The following is a 25,929-nucleotide window of genomic DNA, read 5'->3' on the forward strand; positions in this document are numbered from 1 at the left end:
GCAAGAAGCGCCTTTGATAATTTCAGAAACGTTTGGAGAAATACCATTTTCTCTTTGAAGCTGAAATTGAGTTGAATAGTAATATCCTGTCAGTGCTAATGTATGGTTTTGAAAGCTGGGAACTGACAAAATTGCTAGAGAAAAGAATCCTAAGTTTTGAGAATAATTGTCTTTGACGGATTCTCTGAATCGACTGGACGGATAAAATTACCAAATCATTCATTAGAGAGAAGACTAAACAGCCACTTGTCATTTGATAAAGTCATAAGCAGTCAGTGGCGATATTGGGAACTCATGGTTAGAATACAGAGCAGCCAACTACCTCTTGATGTTTGGTGTTGGACTCCTCCAGGAGTTCGACAGCAGGGCCGACAGAAGGCTACACTTGGACGATGCCTACAAAAAGACACAGCGCTCTCAAGAACATCCCTTGATGATCTTTGGCCGAAGATACTGAAGAGGTCTTCGTGGAGACGTATCATTGGCACTTTATGTGCCACCGGGCGTGGGAAATCATGAGTTCTTAGTAAGCTTGCTTATTCTACTAATTAAAAAAACATCATTTTAAACCTGTATCAAGATACGGCAGGGGGTTTTCCTCAATTTCTTTGTTCGTTGAAACAGTAAGAGCATTGTTACAAATTCAAATTCCTTGCCTGTCTACTAAAAACAAGACTTAGGAAATTTCTGGGGAGCTAAATATGTGTTTTTTGAGAGCAGAGTCAAAATTTTCAGTTTTTTTTCTGCTTTTTAAAGGTGTTATTAATTGAGGTACAGTGCTGACTTAATCTATCCGTAAGTTGTTGATCAGCTCTTCCGAAGGAAAAAAGACCACAAGAGCAAGGAATTCTTTAGACACCAGAGTTTTCACCTATCAGGATAGGGCCTTATCTTGGTAAATTTTGGAAACTGATAGTTTCTGGGTCAAAAGTAAATGAAAATATTATTTTTCCTTCGATTTTTGGAAATGTAGTCTGAAACCACTTTAATGTAGGGCAGACCAAGATAAACTGAATTTTCCCTTTAATTTGCATTTACTGTGTCACAATCAGACAATTTTTTATACGTTTTGCAATTACAGAATTTATTAAACTAATTGGATAACCATTCCCAACAGTGGGTTGCTATTAGTAGTCGAAGCAGAATTCTGTTGCCTTCGCTGGCAAAAAAAAATCTTCTTTTTTTATCCTTCCCTTTTTTATTGTATATTGTTATAAAGTGTTGCGAGAGCAACACTTTGGTTTTGTTTCCTCGCTGCGACTAAACGCTGAAGTCGTTAATCTGTAAGGATGCTTAAATACATACTAGGTACACCAACTCACAAAAGTTGCAAACTCCTCATTGCTAAAGATGATTGTAGCCTTACAGCCGAATATTACTTACAAGTCCCCTACATGTCTTACCGCTGGAACCAAATTGGTCTTACCATCAAATACAACGGAAACAAAAAATAGGTACACCAACTAGTAAGAGTTGCGAACCCCTCATTGCCTAGGATGATTATGAGCTAACAGCCGACCGTTGCTTACAACTCCCCTATGTCTCACAATTGGTATCGGCCTATTTTTGGTTTCAGTGTGTACCTTACTACTGAAGTTGTCAACCCCTTTAAACTTTCAAACTGGTATATCTCATGAAGGAATTTTTGTACAAAAAAATGGATGACATATACTTTGATCAGCTCATCAAAAGCTATCGACTGCCGTCGAAAAAAAAAAATCTATCTGTCTTAGTTCAAAAGTTGACTTTTTTGCCGAAGGCCAACTTTCTAACGTCATCACTTAGAAAGGAGCAAAGGATAAACTCTAATTTCTTTAGCAATGAGAGAACTTTTAAAGTTTAAGAGGCACATCTGATACCATTTCTCTACCGCAATCCCAAGTGCGAAAAACCGAATGATAAACTCAGCTGAAATCACGAACAGAAATGGGTAGAAACAATAGATGGCAGCACTTTCGGACCCGTGGGAAAATGCCGCTTTTTGCTTCTCTAAATTTTTCTATTTATCACTCAAAGAAGATATATTGGCTGTGGGGCAGGGTAACTGTCGCATATATTTAACACTTATAGATTTTGGTCCATCTTCAATTTGAAACTGGTGCCTGCCTGCTTGCCTGCTAGAACGGAGCTTTCCACTCGAAAGCAGAAACATGGTTTGATGAAACGAAAGCTTGGCTGCATAACTTCAGATAGTCCTCTCTGACATAGGCTATACAACTCCTCTTCACTTCACACAATATTGGCTCTGGCTCAAGGACAAGCAAAAACCATCCTTTTTGGCCCCAGGCAAGAGTTCTACGATGCTTTCCAAAATGTAAAGTCATATTCATCAATCCGGCCTAAGGTCCACACTTTCCGTAAAAACCGCAGAGGTTAGACCCTTACCACTTTCTAGGAATGAGCTGAAATCGGGGTGCTAGGAACAAAAAAAAAAAAAAAAAAAAAAAAAAAAAACACGACAAAACCAAAGTGTTGCTCTCGCAACACAATGAAGCTATGGCTGTTAGTTTTTTGTAATTTTTAATCCTTCACTATTTTATTGAAGTTTTTGAGTGCGCTACATTTTTATTTATTTCTTAATTTTAGTTTTTGAATTATATTTCGCTAAAAATGGCTATTAGTCATTCAGCTGAAATATTTGCTTAAGTTTAATTTGAATCCCTGTCTAGAAAATTCTTATTTTTCATACGATGTTGCCCTCGTCGGTATTTATTTGATTACATTTTGCACTTTGCCCTTTTTTATTCAGGTACCTGTGCACCTTACATACAATACCACACAGACATTCAGATGTTTGTGCTAAAAAAAAATCAATAGAAATTTTAGCCCACATTTTGTAAGGAATATTATCCGTCTAGTTCTTAATGGTATTGAAAGAAAAAGAATCATATTTATAATCTCGATAAAGTATTTTTGTAAAAATTTTATACATGCTAACACGTGTCATTTGGGCATGTAAAACCTCAGCTCCGTTTAAAAAGGTGAAGACTGACACCATGCCTAGGTGAAAAGGGGCAGGATTAGAGGTTCAAACTCCCCCTCCCCCCATAATGCAGAAAGTTAGACACAAACATGCTCTTTTCTACTATTTTATGGTTAACAAGACCTCTTTCCATAGTTAGCTCTCCTTTTCTCATCCCAGTTAAAATTTGGGTACAGTTGTAGGTAGGATGAAATAATACCTCTTGAGATTCGTCGATAGCTTCGTCTTGAGAGCTACCTCCCTTCGCTTTTGCTTTCTTCGGTGTTCTTCCCCTCTTTCCAGGTGTGGGCGGCACTTTTCCATGATCTTCCGGAGCCATGAGAAAGCTCATCATTCTGTCAACAACTTCTTCCTTGGTTCCACCTTTCTTCAGACCTAAATTAACAAAGATAACACAGTTTCAATGTTTCATTCTATTCAAAGGAGTTGGGAGGGCTATGAAAAATAAAAAATTGTAGCTTGTGAAGTATCGCACCAAGAATGCAAAAGTACTGAATAAAGGCATAAATAATAGATAAATTCAATACCGTACAACGTACACAAATTGTAAAACTTAACTATCAAAATCAAGGCTCAATAATTGAAACCCAAACAGCGAAAACCAAAAACCAAAGTGACAATTGGCCCACCCTGTATTTATTATTAATTCGCAGGCTTAGCGTCCCATGTACCACTGATGTTTTTTTTTTTTTGTATTTGATTTGAAACTAACTGCGGTATTAGTACTACTGTTTTGATGAAACGAACAAGGGAAAACCCATATTATCACCCCAAATGGTCAGAACTATCAAGGCCAATAGATATCAAAAGCGTCTTTGTCTTCCAACTCTGAAAATAATGTAAAGAATTTAAATGACGTCTAAATTCAAATCTCAACTACAGAAAGAATATGAAAAAAAAAATGAAGTTATACTTTCTCCCATTCCCCATTCATATCCAAAAAAATGTAAAATACCTCAATACCTCCATACCCACAAAAAATGTTTAATATTCCCTTATTCTCTTTCACTCCTTGAGTTGGAGATATTCAGGAAGTCATTAAGACATAATAAGAACAAAAATATGTACTGTTTTAGAAATATAAATAGAACTGGATTCATATATTAAAGTTGGTTCAAATCACCTTGACCTATACTTTAGGATACGAAATATACTGGTTGTACGATTTTTTAAACAACCAGTTACAGCTTATAACCACAGCGCTGATAATATACATCAAACATTATTTCTTAGACATTCCTTTTCTTATACCGAAAAAAGACGCACGGCCACATTTTTGGGTGCTACCTTGAAGACGACTGGAGTCACCACGACTTTGGAATGTAAATTACACTGATAGGGTGATTTTAAGAATCACCAGTAACGAACTCATGGTTACTACAGACATGATCCTGATGAGATTCACCTAGCACTTCAAAAAACGACAAGTTTTGTCTGTCCTTTACCAACTAACTAGGCCGGTATTTGGATGTGATCGCTACCCAAAACCGACCCAAATCACGACATTGACATCCCTAATCTATCCTTTGGGGTGTAGATTACACTGGCTGCACTATTTAACGAAAATATCAGTTACGACCTTTAGACAAAACTGTGATGATAATTTACGATGAGGAGTCTATTAGGAAAAAGAGGTCACTTACCTAAGAGGCCAGTAATATTATTTAACACGTCAAGGTTATGTTTGCTGATCCAGTTGTGTTTCTCTTTATACTCCTTTGAATATTCTCTAAAAGGATAACCGTCAAATTGTAGGATACTATTTTTAATTTGTGACACTTTTTTTCCTATAAATAAAAATAGGGTTCACGACCTAAAAGAAAATTCAATCTAAACAAAGAAGTAAAAAGAAAAAATATGTAAAACGAACTAAAAGAGAAAAATTTATAAAGAGAACTAAAAAGGAGAAATCTGTAATTAAAAAGGAGTAACATCTATATAATTCTACATATCTATAAAGGATATTTTTTCTCACAAAAATTGGATTAAAGAGCGTTCTTAGAGGTTTTGGCCTGATTTACCACCCTTAGTAATTCATTGCCATTTTTTTCTTCTGTATAGGGAAGCGAAGAATTATTTATGTAGTTAACATAACCTGCAAATTACATGGAAAGTAATTAAAGTGCTATGTTATCGGCATACTACTCATCAACCAGACGCTAAGGTTTAGCCCTGCCATCCCCACCTTAAATATAAAAAAAAAAACACATTATAGGGATATATGAAAAACGGAACATTTATTGAAAAATGCTTTTATAAAAAAAAAGTTAATTGAAAGATTTTCAACAATGAAAATCTTTGCCCTACCCTCAGATTTGAAAAGAAAGCCAAGCCACCTCTTCCTGTTTTCGTGAATTGATATCACCGATTATGCAGCCGTTTAGGGTGGAGTAAAAAAAAAAAGAAAAAAAAGGAAGTGCTGGTAACTTTTATGGTACCTTTCACATTAAGGGCTTCTTGCCATTTTGGAGAGTAGTTCAGTTAGGTGAATGGAACTTTCAGGAATGAATCGAGGGCCCAAAAATTATCCTGGGAAGTGTCAAGTTACTACATCAGCCCTTTCCTAATTTTCAGGGCATTAACAATTTCATACATGACAGGTTCTTTAACCAAAATTGGGACCATTTTTTTTAACCTTAATTTTGGGCTCTCAATTTCTTTTCATTGGCTTTTAATTTTTGAAATGAACAATCCCTAGCATTTTCTTGTCACAGTTTTTTCCCCATAAGGTTCAAAATCCACTGCTTGCATCTCATTTCAGCAGAGGGTCTATTCCTCAAGTTCCATTTTTATACAAAATAAAGATAGTAAAAGGCCAGTACCCTTTGGAGGGAGAAGGAGAGTAGGTAGGCAATTAAAACCACCTTCCCAGGTTGTATTTAAGACCCTGAATTTATGTCTATAAGTTCCACTGACCGAACTCAACTATTTTCTAGGATGGGAAAAAGCTACTGCTTTTTTTTTACCATTTTTGTTTCCAACCCTACCGTAAAGTCTGAAAGACAAGTTGCAATTTTTACCATCCGTTTCTTTTTAAAGCTGGTGCTCTAGAATAACGCAACATTTTGCGAATAATTCAATACATTGGCCAGTAAACATTCTACCAAAGCCACATCAGTCATTCACAGACCTGACCTAACAATTAGCTTATACAAACAATCAAATAAATTCCTTATGCAACTTAAACAGAGACAAGACATTTACCTTATGAGCATTAGGCGTCTGATGCAAGCTAGAATGTCTTTGTTACCTCCCACAAAGGCCTTGCTTCTTCATTGATGTAATTCTCCAGGTAAATTGAAGTTTTGAAGCAGTTGTTCCTTTAGGATGAACAAGTTTAGGACTAACTATTCAGTATTTGTCCATTGAAGAAAGCTTTTTTGTATTTTCTTTGAAAACAATTGAAAAACGACAATATTGCCCATCCCCTACGCATTGAAAATTACATTTGGCTCCCCCACCGATATTATTGTGAATTGACTACATGTATAGGCCTTGAAGGGGCCTCAAGCTTCTTTAATTTCCTGAACATTTCCTAATCAAATTATTTAGCCTTTTTTGAAATCTCCCTCTCCCTTCCTAGAAAAAGAAACTCATGACTTCCACTACTGTTTTTCATGTTGTACCCTCAGCAAACACCCATTTTTTTCTGCAAAAACACCAACGGTTGTCAACGTACTCAACACCAAGTGTGTAAGCGTGTATTTACTTCCATTAGCCATCATTTCCACAGAAGGGTCATAAAAAAGGATCCAATATAATAATGATAACGGGCGGCTGCATTGCTACCACCGGCCTTAAATAAAACTATGTTTTTTTGTTTGTTTTTTACCTCCCAATGTGTACTTCACAATATTATCCTGTACACCTCTAAAAAATAATGAAAAAAAAAATCCTACAGGTTAAAAAAATCCAAGTTTGCTTCGGGTCAAAGCTTCCAATTGTCGGAATTTCTCATATTCATTGATAGAAGCCGGAACGCAGATTAATTCTTCAAACATTACCAACAAGAAATATAAATCTACATACATAAAATAAGTTGTCTGTATGTGTGTGTGTCGAGTGACGTCACGTTTGTCGACTGACGTCATTATAAGAATTGATCTGTATGCGTCATGAAGTTGTTTGTCGACTGACGAAATTACAGACCGGGACACAAATGACGACCGTGACACCGGGACACAGGGAATATAAATGACGAACGAGACACTTAAAGAGAAATTACAGACTGGGACACCGAGATACAAATAATGACCGTGACAAAGGGAATATAGATGACGACAGGGACACAGGGAAACAACTACAACGGGGACGCTGGGGGGGCATAGGGAGGATATATAAATGACGACCAGGACACACCCCATATATATATATGTATATATACCAAAAATGGTGAACATGACGTGCCTGTATATTCCCCTATAGATGATCAAAAGCCTTTTCTAGAAAACTATTATGATATACATAGTAATCTATGTAAATAATAGAAAATATTTATTTGAGATCAAAGCACATTCTCTCAAGTATTTAACCACCCATGCTCGGCATTCCGTGAATTTTAAAAATATATAGTACAAGCTTCCGGAACAAGTTTTTTTTTTTTTTTAGCGGGAAAAGGTATCTTTACAAATTTTATTTTAATTTTTTTTTACTTTCTTATCCAACTTAGCATGTACGAACCCCTCCTCTCCCATATAGCCAATAATTTTTACATAAAAATACGGTATTTGCTGTTTCTGTGATTGTAGAATCATTAATTCTGTCCTAAAAAAAAGTGAACCAAGAGTCACCCACAACAACTCAGCAGTTGAATCTGAAACCTAACTTCAGATACTTACCACCCAGTCTTGCATACAGAATCTTATGCAATAGTTTGAGTTGATCCATTTTTTTCTCGCTGTTGAGGACAAAATCCACAAAGGGAATTCGAGCCATTGTTTCTCCTTTGCCATGCTGTTCCATTTTGGTTTGGTTTCTACCTTCTTCAAATACTTCTTTCTTTGCCCGCTTGGGTCCCACTTGGGCAGGCTTAAAAAAAAGAAATGAAACTATGTTTAGACTATTATCATAGAAGCGAGATACAGAAGCATGTTATGGAAGACAAATCAAAACAATTAATTGTTAACCTTCAATCTTTTACATATTGCCGAGCTTACCATAATTTTTTTTTTTTTTTTTAATTTGAAGTATTTCTGAGGTAATACTTCATCAAAACATTTTTTTTTAGCTTTTCTGCATTCTTAAGTACGAAGATAACCAGAACTAAGCAGAAGCAGTTTAAATACAATGAACACATATGTGTAATTTTTAAATGCAGTCAATCAAAAAACACTAAAAACGAAAATCATGGTTGCACTTGCTAATCCCCTCCACCAAAGAATTTTTCTGGGGAGGCTCTTCATGTTTTGCTTTTTCTAATCTCGGTTTTTACCATACTAGCTAAATGACAAGAAGAGGGTGAAACTCCGCTTTGCTTTATCTCAGTCTTTAGAGGACGTCTTTACTGTTTTTTTAAAGATTGATTCCAAACAATTTATTTAGAAGTTTTAAACAGTATCTGGAGAGGATAGCATGCATTTCTTTATTTTGCTGTGTGGAATGTAGTGTAAGAATTTAAATGTGTGTTAATTTTGATGTTCTTTTTCATTTGTTCTTTTAACTTCTTTAATTCCTTGTATCCTCCTTTTAATTTAACTGCTTAATTTTAACTCCTTTTAATTCCTTGTTCTTTTAACATGTTATCGAAGCTGAGCAAGACAAAACTTACAAGCCATACCTGCACAACAGACGGACGGAGGGGCTTCAAAACTGATCTAAATTATCCCCCTGAAAACTACTACCCCTTGAAAACTTAAACACTAGGAAAAGAATTGCCTCTAAAACTGGACAATGTCTTAGGCTTTCAGAGCGACCCATACCAAACAAGAGGCTAGGACAGTAAGACTCAATCTCACATGTTCATAGCTATGATATTATGTTGGTTAAAGTTTGTAGAAACATTGTTCTTTGGCGATCTAAAAAAGGCCAAAAAAAAAATGCCAAACAAGAATGAGGCCGCATTCGAAAGAAAGTAGGAAGAGACCTTGGAAAAGATTTGACAAAATGGAAAGTTCGTTGGAGAGGGTATACAGTACATCTATGTGGATATTTATGCCTCAGTTGAGTTGGTACTACAATGAGTTGGTTAAATTGGTGACTTTGATTGTTTTTTCTTCTTCTCTTGGTTTTTTTCCATAATTTCTTCCTTTTTTTCTTCAATTGGTTCTTTTTTCTCCTCTACTGCCAGTCCTTTTACTTCTTCAATGGGATCTTCTTCTTCTTTTCTTGACTCTTCAACTTCTTTCGTCGTTTCCGGTTCTGCACTGTCGGGATTTTGTTCAACTTCCATCTCTTTCGTTTCACCATTGGTTTTTACCTTTTTAAATAAAATTTGATCAGTATTTTTCACTGGAGAATAATTTTAGGTCTAGTTTTGTTCCAGGCTCTGTTTACATTGCAGCGCCAAATGATCCAATATTTTCGTAATAATAAGCGGCCTTGCAACAAAACAGCACCACGTTGAGAATTCCATCGTCGAAAGTTTACTATAAATTGACAGCATGTCACAGTACAAGTTTTTATAGAACACAATTTCACAAGAGGGGAACTTCCTACCACCCAAGATCACATCCAGAGGGCCGGCGGTACCCAGTTTGAGCCCACCTCTATCTCTGAAATTTTTGGCCAAATTGTAAAAATTTTTTTTATAAAACAATAGTAACTTGTTGCATATTGACACATTTTTGTTTTTTCAGCTTTTACAAAATACACCCCCCCCCCGACCCAGAAAAAACAACAACAGCCTTTAAGTCTTTTCACCGTGTGAAATCATGGGATGATGCCTAGCTCAGTATTACAGCACTGTTTGAACATATCTTATTAAATTATTTCAAAAAACTAGCAAATGGAAACAGCTTCTGAGTTTAAATTTTTTTAATTAAAATTTTAAATCCTATACCATAGAAACTGAACCAAGGAGCAAGGAACGCTAAGACCTATGAGAAAATCTTGCGGTTGTTCTTAGAACGTCTTCCATTTTCTGTATACCTCCAGAGTATTTTTTACACTTTCCTCTCCCTTGCTCCACCCTATTTATATTTCTCTATAAGTGCCTGCAGTCAGAATTTCCTTCTATTGCAAACACCATTATCTATACAACGAATTAATCAAACAGTTCGTGGTAACGAAGTGTCGTAAGGAGTGTTTGCTCTTGTGCTAAAGTTTTTCATTGTTTTAAAAAGTAGAGTTGTGAGAAAGAGTTAAATTTTAGCGTAAAGAGCGAGGCGTTGAGGAGGTGGCAACCCCTTTCATATAAAGAATAATTTCTGTTCGCTCTAAGTTTTAATGTCGCTCCTTACTTGCAGTTAAAAAACTAGTTTTTTTTATATATTTAATTTCAGTTCAGAAGGTGGCCCTCTTATCAAGGGAAAAATTCTCGTATTGGCAAGCTTCTAAAAAGTTTGGTGCAGAGGGGGGGGGGGGAGTTTTCTTTTTACTGTGTTATATTTTTTTGGGAACATTGCAAGGTTTTGCAGTTATTGGAAATATTTAGTATTTAGGGGGTAAGGGGGGAGGTCATCTCCCTAAAAGGAACCCTTGGTTGCACACCAAATAGACACAACATTTGATTACTACTTCGTTATTAATAAAATACATACCGATTCATCAACTTCCGCCTTTGCTTGAGCCTCTCTACCACGAGCAACATCTTTTTCCATTTCTTATTTTGGAGTATGTCCTTTAACTTGAGCTAATCTTCTTTGAAAAAAAAAAACATATTTCAAAAATAGTTCTTTGATGAAATTATGATTTTGATTAATTTGATTTTATTGATGAAAATATCAGAAACATACCTCTTATAATCCTTCTAACTTACGACCCTATAGATACAATAACTTGGAAAATATTCGACGAGGACTCCAGGTGTCAAAGTTTCCAGATTATATAAGAACTTCTTTACCTCTTATCTCAGTTGTCTTTGGCATCAAATATTCAAAACTTCCGCTTAATGTGTGCTACAAGAATGCCATCTAGCGGCGAAAACGAGGGACATTTTCTGGTAAATATTGAATAAATATTCACACAATTGACCAGCAAATAAAGTGAACATACCATTTGATGCTCTTTCTGAATTTAATACTGTTTTGTTTTTTTTTTTTTTTTGCCACAAATTCAAATTTTAACCAAAGCTTGCCCAAATATATAGCCTATAGGCCAATAACGTATAGCCCTATTACAAAATTTCTCATGTATTGACTCTTAAGTTTCCATTGTTGATTCAATTTATTGATAAACTCTATCTTTGGGTTATTTATGTGAATTATTCAATATTTACCTTTCTTTGTGCTTTATTTCAGCAGTGCATGTATTTCTAAAGATTTCTTTTTTATGCTCCTAGGAGAGGGAGGGGGATTAGGTACTTGAAAAGGCATATTTTCAGTTTAAAATATAATTTAAATAGCATGAAAATTAACAATTCACCTGATGCCTTTTTTACACCCTGTTAAAACTTAATTATTGCTTCTGGTCAAATATCTTTTCTAATCCATATTTAATACAGAACGTGGGTTTAAGAAATGACTGTCATACAGAACAGAACAATTATCAACATAAAATCAACCAATGAAAAGTAGCCGCGAAAAAACAACAGAGAAACAAAATAGCCAAAGCCTGAAGCTGATGTGCAAAAAAAGAGAATAGAAACTAGACATGGATCAAGGATTTAATTAAGGGATTTAACCCATTGAAGGTGTTTCTAGTTAGCATAATTCTTACATATTAACAGGGGTAGTGTTCTGTCTCGATATTTATAATCAGATTTCTAGTCAATAGTCTTAGAAATCCTTTAAATATCAACTTTAATGAAAATAAAACAACATTTGTGAAAATTATACTCAACACAATTTGAATTACATTTTTATATAATTAAATAGTAGCCAGAGACTTTAGCATATAAGCTTAAAGACCCTTAATGTTTGCAGTTGATAAAAATTAAATGCAATTTCTGAAATATATACTTGGTACGTTTTGATTTAGGGTGGTCAAACAATAATTCTACGGGCTATATTTGTTGACTTTCAATCATTTTTTACGACCGTAAATATTCCTGCATAATCACAAGTCAAAAGATAAGCAACGTATTTATATACATAAAGTTGAAGACTGAAAGAGGCAGCATTTGAAGCTGGAATAGGCCAAGGAGCCAAAATAGAGCCCTCTGTTAATATCAAATACCTTTAGATCTTCAATACCAAACTGATGGTATTTCTATGAAACTAAGAAAATAATAAAAAAAAAAATAAACAACAGCCAGGTGTTAACCTGAATACCACTGTGATTGATTTGGTTAAGCAGAAGTTAGGTGTTAGTGATATAACAGATAGGCATATTACAAGCGTATTTCGATTCCGGCAGAATATGATCAGCGCTGATGGTTCCGGTAAAGTAGCTCCCATAATGGTGAAGTTTCAGAGCAGATATTGTCCGAAGGGTCTTCAAAGAAAAAGCAAAATTAGCGCGTACCAGTGTATACATTACTGAGGCTTTAACAAAGCATTGAAGAGACATTTTGAACATAGCAAGAGACAAATTTGGTGTGAAGTATGTTTGGACAGACCATGGTAATGTCCTTGTGAAAAGACCAAGCGACCCTTCTGTTCAAAATAAGGTCACTTGTTGATTGCACGTGATTAAGTTGATTTTTCTTTTTCTTTTTCAGATATTTTTTTTTATTGTTTGATAGCAACACCAATAATTACTATTTTTCGTTTTAATGGGTACTGATCTACTAAGTTTCCGGCTTAAACGATATGAACAAGGCCCATTTGATATTGACAAATATTTATTATCTAAGCTTGCGGCAGAGCAGTCTAATTTAAGTTTTCGGCTGGGTCATTTTAGCACGTATATTAATGGACCTGTAGACATGAATAAATGAGTGCCTAGTGTGCGCGTGGAACTGCCACATTACGTCATCTTATCATGATATTGTTCAGTTTATGTATGAAAATGATTCTATTGCTTGCTTTATGTGAAACGTATTTGGGTAGGGATAGTCTTCTCTCGTTCTATAGTTTTCCACGGTATTGTTTAGAATCGAAAAACCGTTCAAAAACGGGCAGAGGAGGCCTGGCATTTCTAGTAAGAGATCTCTACAGTATAAGGTGCGTGATGATCTTGAGGTTCGGCTAGAGGGTGAGTTTGAAAGTTTTACTGTTGAAGTTAGATTTGAAGAAAAGTTAGATTTGTAGAAAAGAATTTTTTATTTTGTATTATTTATAGACCACCAAATGCTATGTATGATCGTTTTATACCTGGTTTTGATGATTTAATACTGAATGTAAGAAATTCAGGTTTGGAATTTATGATAATGGGTGATTTTAATTATGATTTGAAAATAATAGCTGGTATGAATCTTGATTTTTTAAACTTCATGTCATCTCACGATCTATACCCAGTGGTCACAGTTCCAACAAGGATCACCGAGCATTCTGCGACCTTGATTGACAACATATTTGTTTCGTCACGTCAAGTAGCAACTACATGCGCAGACGTTATAGTTTCGCCTATCTCTGATCACCTGCCAGTCCTAGCTAGAAAAAAAACTTTACATAAAAAAACAAGCAGTGAAGCGTAATATACAGATCCGAGATTTTTAGTATTTAGTATTTTTAGTAATTTCAGCTATTTATTTTACGCCTTTCAGATTCAGGGGTCATTCTTAAAGAATTGGGACAAAACTTGCGATTTAGAGTAAAGAGCAAGGTTACAAACCCCCTCATATAAATAATAAAAATTTAAGAATATGAAAGTTTGTTGCGTAAATTCTTAAGTTACGTATATTTTTTACTAATAAAAACATTTGTTAAAAATTAAAATTTATAGTTGCCTTTTTATGTAACCGAAAAATTACAGGGCAACTAGGCTTCCCCTACCCCTTATTTCTCAAAATCGTCTGATCAAAACTAAGAGGAAGCCATTTAGCCAAAAAAGGAATTAATATGCAAATTTCATTTTAATAATGAAATTTGAGTTTCAGACAGAAATCTGCAATTTGTTAGATGCTCATATAGTCTTTTGTGCACTTTTTTTTCATATAGCTTTGAAATGATGGGTAGTATTGATATATGTCTCAAATTTGAAAGGTCACCTAGAGTCCCAGACTTTGGAAGCGGGATGACTTTGGCCATTTTCAGCGAACAGGGAAATTGACCCTCTGCCATTGACAGAATTATCAAAAATACTAGTACTGGAAGAATAATCGGAAGCACTGATTTTAGAGTCATAGGTTGAGGCCATCCGTCCCAGCACTGTTTGATTTTATTGAAGAAACAATCTTCTCTATTTCTACAGAATCGCAGGGTTCTAATTTCATTTCAAAATCTTGACCTCTTAGGTCTTCAAAAGTTGATTCTTCTATCAGCAACTCGTTGCTCACTGCCGCTTCACTCTGAACAGTTTCATCAATCTTTGAGAAATGATAAGCAAACAAATCACATACTTTGTCAAGATCTCGAACTATTTCACCACCAATATTTAGGCTGTACTGTTGTGGAGCATGACTACCTCTGATCACTTCATTAATAATTTTCCAAGTGGCTTTAGGGTTTGATGCATTTTTCTTAAATTCTTCGCCTTAAAGTTTCTCATTTTCTTTCGTATAGTAGAGTTAACTAGATTACGTTGATCCTTAAACTGTGCAGAACTAAACTCATTCGGTTCCTTGATGTGTGCTGTATACAAAGCATATCTTATATCAATTACATAAAAAAAAACTAGTTTTTTTAACTGAAAGTAAGGAGCGACATTAAAACTTAAAACGAACAGAAATTACTCCGTATATGAAATGGGTTGTCCCCTCCGCAATCCCTCGCTCTTTACGCTAAAGTTTGGCTCTTTGCCACAATTCTGCTTTTTAAAACAATTAAATTAATGTCGCTCCTTACTTTCAGTTAAAACAACTAGTTTTCTTATGCAATTTCTGAACGTTTTTGAATTAATGCATGTTTGATTTTGGCTAACCACACATAAATTATTAAAATGAAATTTGCATATTAATTCCTTTTTTGGCTAAATGGCTTCCTCTTAGTTTTGATCAGACGATTTTGAGAAATAAGGGGTAGGGGAAGCCTAGTTGCCCTGTAATTTTTCGGTTACATAAAAAGGCAACTATAAATTTTAATTTTTAACAAATGTTTTTATTAGTAAAAAATATACGTAACTTAAGAATTAGCTATAGATCTTGAAACCTTGATGTTCTATTTAGAAAAACCAGTGAGCATGATTATTCCCTATACGAAGAGACTAGGTGCCAGGGACAACTCGAGGTAACGCGTTTCTCGGACTTGTTTTAAAGAAACGCTATTTTACTTAATATTTGAAGGTAAATCTTGGGGCTCACCAGTCCTTCTAAAAACCATGTAACTTGTTTTTGAAGCATTAACAGCAAGTTTACTGAGTGTAACAAACGTATAATTGTTTCTGGCAAAAATAATTTTTTCTTTTTTGCCAATAACTATTCCTGGGATAAAAGGAAAAATGCAGTTTTCAAGGTTCAAGATTCAATCGGGCTTGATAAAAAAAAGAAATAACTAAACTTAAAATAAACTGCTCTGGGACAAGACTCACGTTGAGACCCAAAATTTCAGTAGTCATGAACACATTCTATTGAAAGAATAACGGTTTGGATTTTTTCAAAGGCTATTTAAACACTGTATAACTTTAATGCAGATGTAACGTTGATTTCCTTGAGTTAGTGTAGATGAAGTAAAAATTAAATTGGCAAAATATTGGAAAGCCTTACCATATTTCCTCCAATGCCATTAATGTTGCATTGAGCGTCGATGAAGCTTCTCCGCTCGTCTTGGAGTGATGAGGCTTATTCAGATTCTAAACCTGAGATGTCAGTCAAAAGTTCACCACAAATGTGTTCTTTGGGCGACCCCGTCTTTTTGTGTTCCCTGGTTTTCACTCGTAGGCTGTCAAAAGAAGGCGATCTTCTTTAATATGGAGTACTTATCATAAGTAGGTCCACCTCGTTTTCCTTAGAACAATAGCAATGAGAGGCTTGCCAGTTCTATTACGAACTTCAGAGCTACTATTACTCTGTTGCCAGCTTATATTTAAAATTCTCTTTATGCACATATTTATCAATGATAGAATTATATTTTCAAGCGGTTGTTTCATTTTCCAGCACTCACTAGCGTAGAAAAGCATGGAGATCACATAGTTATTGAAGAGACATAACTTCAGTCTTAAAGAATATTTGCTGCTCCTCACTACGGGCCTCAGTCTATTAAAAGCTCCGGTAGACTGACAAATTTTGCCATTAATGTCGGACATTTTCTTGCCGTCACAATCGATTCAGTAACCCAGGTATTAGAAATCTTTTACTTGTTTTATATTTGTCTTCTTGTGATGCAAAATAAGCACTGAGTTTATGATAGATATACTTTTTGATTTCTCAACGTTGTTGGTTAGCCTGACTTTCAATGAATTTTCTATAATTGCGTCAACTAGCTGCAGTAACCTCTGTTTAGAATCTTTTAGCAAGATCACGTCATCCACAATATCCAAGTCAATAGTTACTTACTGCTTACTTTTACGCCCTATCCAGAGTTTCGTTTTATTGCATAGTCCATTACAATTGCAAAAAGATAGTGAAAGTACACATCCCTAATGCAAACCAGACATGATCTTGAACAATCTGGTTGGGTCTTTCCCAGCCTTGACGTAGCACCTAGTTTCTTCGTATAGGGAATAATCATGCTCACTGGTTTTTCTAAATAGGAACATCAAGGTTTCAAGATCTATATAACAATTCCAAAAAAATTAATTTTGTTCCTCATTTTTATAGTTAGAATGAATTAAAAAAACATTTATCATTATTCCAGAACCAATTTTGAATTCGGGCGAAAAAAATTTTCACCACGAAGTTTTTTTAGAAACTTCTTATTCATACTCATGTCCCAAGGGGATAGAAGAGGTGGCATTCAAGAGGTAGAAATAAAAGAAGTTGGTTAGGGATTTTTGCCATAGAGATTTCAATGGTATACGACAAAAAATTTATTGGAGCTATTGCTCCAACCATGAACGTTTTGTTTCAGATAGCTCCTCACTTTCTTTGCCCCATTAAGGAATAATGTTAACTTTAAGCACAATCGTTCTTATGTTCTTCTTATGTCTTCTCTTCTTCTTATGTTCATGAGGTCTGTGGATCAGTATGATGTCCATTCACCTATTAGATATTACAGGAAAAACTCCACTGATTATTGAAAGCTTCTGGCAATATTCCTAGAAAAAAATCTGCCGGTTGACAACAAGCAACGTTCTGCTAGTAATAATGACGTCTTTTCAGAATTGATATCAACAACCTATAAATAATAGCTTCTAATTCATGTGACAGGGAGCAATTGATTTGAGCATCAAAAGTTGGGAGGGGTCTTTAATTGATGGCAGTAATTCCTCAGTCTCCTGGAGTCATTATCTCCTGGGATGCAATCAAATAGCACATGTTGAACGTTTTCCACCGTCTGACAGCAATTTCTACATAGTGGGGTGTGGTGGATTTCCCAATTAAAAAGGTCAGCGATAAGTAAAATCGTTCCGGTTTTTAACTTATAGTAGATCATTTTAAAATCCTTAGACTTGAAAGGAGGATACAAAAATCGCTGGTAAGTAATATTTGTTCTAGCTCTAACAACATCTCTGTAATTCTTTGTTCTCAAATTTTTTGCCGGAGGGATCTCAGCAGCCTTATTTGCCAAATTTCTTCATGACTAGGAATGTGAAGGAAGGAATGAAGTACCACATCCCATCGAAAACAGATATCCAATCTTTTGGCGTTATTTTCAGGTCATAATCATCACCTTGATAATTTATCTTGTTGAGAAGATGAATTGATGATAGGGAATCTGACAGGAACAAGACATTCTGAATATGGGTATTCAGAATGGGTATTAAAAAAAAACAAAGTGACTAATTCACATCCAATATCATAATTTTTGAAATTCATATAAAAATAGTGGAAATTTAATCTGCGTGTTTGTTCAGTAGAGAAAATACCTCCTGTGCGATAGAAACGATAAGTACTTATTTTTTCAGAAAATATGCTTTTTTATTGTATTTTGTGCATCTAATGCACAAAATTGTATTTAATGTATTTAATTGTATTTAATGTATGTATTGAACATAAAATAAAATGAAAGATTTGATTGTCGTAATTATTTCAGTGGCCCGTTGGCAAGTATTCTCCTTCTCAACTGGACTCCATTAACAAATGTTGATAACAATGAATACTAGACCTACGTTGCCCGGGTAACGTGAAGTGTTGTGGCAACCTTTGTCCAGCTTCGCCGACTTAAGTGTTGCGAGAGCAACACTTTGGTTTTGTTTCTTCGCTATCGATCAGTAATCACATGATGAAGGGCTATTCCTCAGCGTTCAAAAAACAACGACAAAATATTATCGAAAGAAGGGACTAAATTGACTTTGTAGCCAGTTGAAATTTATCTTTTTCAATCGTAGACATCATGACGGATGAAAACTCGGAAAAATATCTTATATAATCTAGTTGGTATTATAAAGCTATCCCTAACTTTTCAGGATCCAAATACCGTAGATGACATTTTATTAATTATTACGAAACTATCTCATTGTTTTAAATTCTCGTTTGTGCTTGTTTCTTCACTATCGGTTAAATGATGAAGTTGTCAGCCTATCGAAGTTTTTAAAATGGTATGTTCAAACAAGAACGCAATCAGTTATCACACGACCAAAGGATATTCCTCAGCGTTGAAAAAACAACAACTACAAAATAATATCGGAAGAAGGGACTAAATTGAGTTTGCAGCCAGTTGAATTTTATCCTTTTCAATCGTAGACATCTTGACGGATGAAAACTTGGAACCATATCTTATATGATCTAGTTGGTATCATAAAGCTAACCGTAACTTTTCAGGACTAATATACCATAGGTGACACTAATTGTTACGAAACTATCTTATTGTTTTACGTTATTGTTTGTACCCGTTGCGTAAACGCTTAATTCTGTCAGGTTTAAATAGATCGAATACAATGTGCACCAATTGGCATAAATTTCTAGCCCAAAGTGAACAGATCTTTACTTACAAGTCCCTCTCCCGTGATAGACATCAAGTTCACCGGAGACAAATAAATGGGTACACCAACTAGCAAAAGTTGCAAACCCATCATCGCTGAAGATGATTGTAGCCCAACAGCCGACTATTACTATTACTTGCAAGTCCCCTACATGTCTTACCACTGGAACCAAATTGGTTTAACCATCGAATACACCGGAAACAAATAATAGGTACACCAACTAGCAAAAGTGGCCAAACCCAAAAAGAGGCCTTGAAATTCAAAAGAATTTCAAGGCCTTGCAATAGGGACAAATTTTAAACATTGTCCCGATTTGGCGAGAATCATAAATTTTTACAATTGTACTTCATCAGTGATAGAAATTCTGAATTGAATGCACGTTGCGAAATTTCTCCCAACGTTGAAAGGACAATCGTTTCCCAATTGCAACATCTTTTCCACGAAAATAATAATTTAGTGCGTCTGTTCAAAACAGCCATCGATTTGATGCCTACTGATACGCATAAAGTTGTTATTTCCGCTGACAAAACGCCTCCTGGCCAACATTTGCGTAGATAAAATGCTCCAACTATCGACGAAGTGGCAATCGTTATGGTCGGTGATCAGTTTTTACCTCGAGATATTATTCTTCATAAGCGAAACGCTCAGTTGTTAAGAATTGCTGAAACTCATCGATGCTACGATGCCCTACAATATCCTATCATTTTTTGGGATGGAGCCGACGGCTATCACTTTAATATTAAATTGATGAATCCATCCACTAACAAAGAAATGAATAAGAAATGCAGTGCAATGCTTTATTATTCCTATAGACTAATGATTCGGCAGGATGAAGAAAATTATATTTTAAAATGCCGTCAATTGTTTCACCAATTTGTCGTTGATATGTATGCTGAAATTGAATCAGAATGTTTGCTATATACCCGCCTGAATCAGACCAAGCTCCGCTCTTAACAATACATTCATTTGCGAGATGCAGTTATAAATGACGGTAATACCACAAACGTTGGAAGATTAACAATTTTACCTTCGTCATATGCTGGGAGTCCCCGTCATATGCACGAATAAGCTCAAGATGCTATTGCGTATGTTAGTCTCTAGGTTCGTCCAGATTTATTTATTACATTTACATGTAATCAATCTTGGGACGAGATACTGCAGCTTTTACTTCAAGGACAATCGGCGGTTCATAGGCATGACATTACGGCCCGTGTCTTCCGGCAAAAGTTGAAATCACTGATAAACTACATAGTAAAACTTCAAGTGTTTGGGTCAGTGCGAAGCTGGATGTACTCAGTGGAATGGCAAAAACGAGGTTTGCCACACGCACATATACTAATCTGGCTACATAAAAAAATTACTTCGAACGAAATTGATGATGTGATTTCCGCTGAAATACCTGATAAAAATGTAGATAAGGGGTTAAATGATATTATTGTTAAAAATATGATACATGGACCTTGCGGTGCACTGAACGATAATTCACCATGCATGGCCAAAGGAAGGTGCACAAAGCAATATTCTCGAAATTTAGTATCCAACACAATTACTGGCAATGATGGTTACCCACAATATAGAAGAAGATCTACTGAAGATGGCGGTAAAACAGCAATAATAAAGAAGCGTAACGGTTCCACCATCGAAGTAGATAACCAGTGGGTTGTTCCATATTCCCCATTATTATCAAAAACATTTAATCCACACATAAACGTTGAATACTGTAACTCCGTAAAGGCAATCAAATACATATGTAAATACGTCAACGAAGGCAGTGACATGGCAGTTTTTGGCTTGCAGCCCGAAATCAAAGATTTCGACGAAATCGTACAATATCAGGCTGGAAGATACATAAGCAGTAATGAAGCTGTTTGGCGAATTCTTTCATTTCCGATACATGAACGTAGTCCAGCTGTTGTTCACTTAGCGGTATATTTACAGAATGGTCAACGTGTTTATTTTTCGGAAACCAACGTGCAACAAAGAGCCCTGAATCCACCGGATACAAAATTAACAGCTTTTTTTTCGCTTTGCAAAAATGATTATTTTGCAAAAAAAACTGCTGTATACTGAAGTGCCTTCGTATTACACGTGGAATACTAAAAATAAAGTAATTGAACGTCGAAAACAGGGTAAGTCAGTCGACAGCCAACCTACCGTCTTCAAAGATACCACGATAGGAAGACTCTACACCGTTCACCCCAATCAACATGAATGCTTCTTTCTACGCCTGCTTTTGGTGAATGTACCTGGCACGACATCCTTTGAGTATTTGAGAACTGTAAACGGTACTATACATGACACTTACCGTAGTGCATGCCAAGCTCTGAATTTATTGGAGAATGACCAGCACTGGGATAACTGCATCAATGACGCGTGCGAAACGTCAACCCCAAGTCAAATTCGTGCATTGTTTGGCATCATTTTAACAACTTGCTCTCCATCAGCTCCTACAGAGTTATGGGAAAAATATAAGTCAAAAATGTCCGAAGATATACTCCATCGAAAACAGTTAGAGACGTCCGATATGACTTTTGATTTTACATAAGAAATTTATAACTACAATTTAGTTATTATAGAAGATTTGTGCGTACGTATGGCAAACAAACCTCTTCAGGATTTGGGAATGCCTTCACCTAACCGTATCGCTGCTGTTTCGACATCTTTAGAATTGGATCGTGAACAAAGTTACAGTACGAGTGATCTATTGTCGAATGTACAAAATAACATTTCCAAGTTAACGTCGGAAAAAAAAGACATTTATGATACGATAATGCATTGTGTCGATAACAACGTTGGAGAAATTTTCTTTTTGGATGCGCTAGGAGGTACTGGTAAAACTTTTGTGATAAAACTAATTCTGGCATCAATTCGATCAAAAAATGATATAGCGTTGGCAATTGCGTCGTCCGGAATAGCCGCAACATTGCTGCCTGGTGGAAGAACTGCTCATTCCGCTTTGAAATTGCCTCTGAACTTGCATTCTACAGAAACTCCCACGTGCAATATTTCCAAATCATCTGGGATGGGTAAAGTATTGCAGCAATGCAAACTTATTATTTGGGATTAGTTCACAATGGCACACAAAAAATCGCTCGAGGCTCTGGATCAATGCTTGAAAGATTTGAGAGGGAAGTCGAAACCCTTTGGCAGCACATTAATATTGCTTGCGGGAGATTTCAGGCAAACATTACCTATAATACCTAGATCAGCTCCTGCAGACGAAATGAATGCTTGCCTGAAAAATTCTAATTTATGGGAACACGTAAAAATATTAAAATTAACTACAAATATGCGTGTCCGATTGGAAAACGATTACTCTGGTCAAACATTTTCAGATCAATTGCTGGCAATTGGAAACGGAAAGCTCCCAGTAGTGGGAAAGCCAAGAATGTTGTAAATAAATCTATCTATATTCACAGGTGGGACACAGGGACACAACTACAATGGCGCGTAACTAATATGGCGCGTAACGACTTACGCGCGCGGGGGGGGGCTTGGGGGGTCACGAAGCGCCCCACCAACTATAGCGCCCCAGCATATATATATATATATATATATATATATATATATATATATATATATATATATATATACCTAGTTATATATATATATATATATATATATATATATATATATATATATATATATATATATATATATACACCTAGTTATATATATATATATATATATATATATATATATATATATATACACCTAGTTATATATATATATATATATATATATATATATATATATATATATATATATATATATATATATATATATATATATATATATATATATATATATATATATATATATATATATATATATATATATATATATATATATATATATATATATATATATAAATAAGTTGTTTGTCTGTCTGTCGACTGATGTCATGTTTGTGTGTCGACTGACATCATGTTTGTCGACTGACGTCATTATAAGGATTGAGCTGTTTTTCGTCATGAAGTTGTTTGTCGTCTGACGTCATGTTTGTCGACTAACGAAACTACAATCCGGGACACCGGGACACAAATGACGTGTTATGTCTGTCATAACGTAATAGAGGCAACAATCTTGACAGGGCCTTTTGAGGGTGAGGCTTTTCTTATTCCATACATTCTCATGATTCCAATGGATCTGCCTTTTCAACCTAAAAGATTGCAATTCCCAATTTGATTAGCATATTTAGTTTTCAGTCCAGAACCACTAAAGCTATTATGTAAATATCAAAAATATTTATGTTGTCTGAGCAATAATTTTTAGTTTTTATTTCAAAATAGAAAATTACCTGACAATTTTAAAATTATATCTATCTATATATATATAAAAATAAGTTGTCTGTCTGTGGATCAGGTGACGTCATGTTTCTTTGTCGACTGGCGTCATGAAGTTAGTTGTCGTCATTTTTGCTATGACGGTGACGTCATTAAAGATATTTAAGACATATATGTTCACGTAGAAATCTATTAATGTTTAAGTTTAAAATGACTGATGAACTTACAATGGCGAAAGCCGATGAAGATGCTCAAAGAGTCTATGCCAAAAAACTTGCTGCTGATAGAGAAAGTCAGAAAAGAAAGCGTGCCGAGGAATCAAAAGAACAGCAAGGAAACAGGTTTGAGGCCAAAGAACGCAAAACCGCGCAGTTAGATGAAGATCCACCTGGACAGCGAGAGTCAAAACATATCAAAACTGAAAATGATAGCGATGATGATTGGGTTTGGGATCTTGACTCGGATAAGGTCATCAATGCCTACCAGATTTTAGTTAAAAAAACAAAGGTTCGGCGATATGTATTTCATAATGAAGCTGAAAAATAAAGAAGAAAAAGAAAACTGAAAAAAGAAAAAATGTAAAAAACTAAAAAATACGAAAAAGAAAAAACACTCAAAGAGAAATTACAGACCGGGACACAAATGACAACCGGGACAGAGGGAACATAAATAACGACCGGGACACTCAAGGAGAAATTACAGACAGGGATACCGGGACACAAATGACGACCGGGACACAGGCAATATAAATGACGACCAGGACACAGGTATTTAAGAATATCGTTCAAAGACAAATTTTTAATCGTAAGAAGACCGTTGAAAGAGGAATTTCAAATTGTAAAATGACTGAAGAACCTACAATGGCAACACCCGAGAAAGCTGCTCAAAACGAATGTATTCACGCCGAAGTAGCTGAGTTGGTAAAGCGTTATGTTTCAGGTTCTAGGTCCGAGAGGGTCCAGGTTTGAACCTTGGCTATAGCATTAATACAAAAGAAGAAAAAAACTAAAAAAGGTAAAAACTACAAAAAAACTAAAAATAAAATATATATATATATATTTATATATATCATCTTTTTCAGATCTGTATAGATCTGAATAAGGATTGTTTTCCCATGGACCATTATGCGTTGCATGTTCAAGAGTCGGTAAACCTGACAATCTATTTATATGCACAGACGATGGGACAGCAAAGAATGTTGAATATTCGCAAGTTTTACGTAGTTAAAAACGTTTAGTAGTTAATATATATATATATATATATATATATATATATATATATATATATATATATATATATATATATATATATATATATATATACATACTTGCTGTTGGGGTGTGTCGACCCAAACACCTAGTTGGTGGGGCGCTTCGCGCCCCCCCAAGCCCCCCCGCGCGCGCAAGTCGTTACGCGCCATATTAGTTACGCGCCATTGTAGTTGTGTCCCTGTGTCCCACCTGTGAATATAGATAGATTTATACATGTGTTTCAAACTACGTAAAAATTGCGAATATACAACATTCTTGGCTTTCCCATTGTCTGTCCATATACAAAGAAGTATATACTAATAATGACGTCATATGCAAACGCTCTTTTTACAAACAAACAAACATGCATACACACAACTCGTTTTTATATAAATAGATAGATAGATAGATACAATACAAATTAACTGCGTAAAACTTGCGAATATACAACATTCTTCGCTGTCCAATTGTCGCTGCATATAAATAAATTGTCAGGTTTACCGACCCTCGAACATGCAACGTACAATTGTCCATGGGAAAAACAATCAGTATTGAGATCTATACCACATTTTTCTAATGATTGACCTTGAGCTTTGTTAATGGTGATTGCAAATGCTAATCGAATTGGGAATTGCAATCTTTTAAATTGAAAAGGCAGATCCGTTGGAATCATGGGAATGCGAGGAATAAGAACAGCCTCACCCTCAAAAGGCCCTGTCAAGATTGTGGCCTCTATTAGGTTTTCCATTGTTTTTTTACGGCAAGTCGCGTACCATTGCAAAGCTTTGGTGGGTTGATATTTCTTAAAAGTATTATTGGTACGCCTATTTTTAGTTGTAGCACGTGTGGTGGAAACCCCGAAAGATCCACGGAATATAAAAATTCAGTTGGATAATTAACCGCTTCATTTGGTTCCAAAACTGTGTCGACTGACTTGTAAAGGACTGCCTGGTCTCGAATCTTGGTCCAAACAATATTGTTGATTTCGTGGACGTCTATATTTTTGGGTGCGAGAATCGCTCTTTCACTTAGCCATTTATTATTTTTTTAATTTTTTAGAATATTCGGAAATACTTTTTCAATCAATTCATTTTTGGACGTCACTAAATTACAGAAATCAGCAGGTAGTTGTATACGTCCTGAAATTGAGTCTACTGGGAGCTTTCCGTTTCCCATTGCCAGCAATTGATCTGAAAATGTTTGACCAGAGTCATCGTTTTGCAATCGGACACTCATATTTGTAGTTAATTTT

At 35.3% G+C, this 25,929-nt stretch overlaps 1 protein-coding gene and 1 long non-coding RNA gene across 4 annotated transcripts in view; one reads left to right on the forward strand and one right to left on the reverse strand.

Moving 5' to 3' along the window:
* The window catches only part of LOC136029163 (uncharacterized), a 902,097-nt gene that overhangs the window by 84,878 nt on the left and 791,290 nt on the right, over positions 1–25,929 (reverse strand). The gene's annotated exons all lie outside the window — the stretch shown is intronic.
* The window catches only part of LOC136029119 (uncharacterized), a 61,371-nt gene continuing 46,491 nt past the window's right edge, over positions 11,050–25,929 (forward strand). The window contains exons 1-2 of one of the 2 annotated variants that reach the window (XR_010617978.1): positions 11,053–11,081; positions 16,215–16,396. This is a non-coding gene — a long non-coding RNA (uncharacterized LOC136029119). Of the gene's footprint in view, positions 11,082–16,214; positions 16,397–25,929 lie in introns of both variants that reach the window. The other variant, XR_010617980.1, reaches the window with a different exon arrangement.

Source organism: Artemia franciscana, chromosome 1, assembly GCF_032884065.1.
Source record: "Artemia franciscana chromosome 1, ASM3288406v1, whole genome shotgun sequence".
In the NCBI taxonomy this organism is placed as follows: Eukaryota; Metazoa; Arthropoda; class Branchiopoda; order Anostraca; family Artemiidae; genus Artemia; species Artemia franciscana.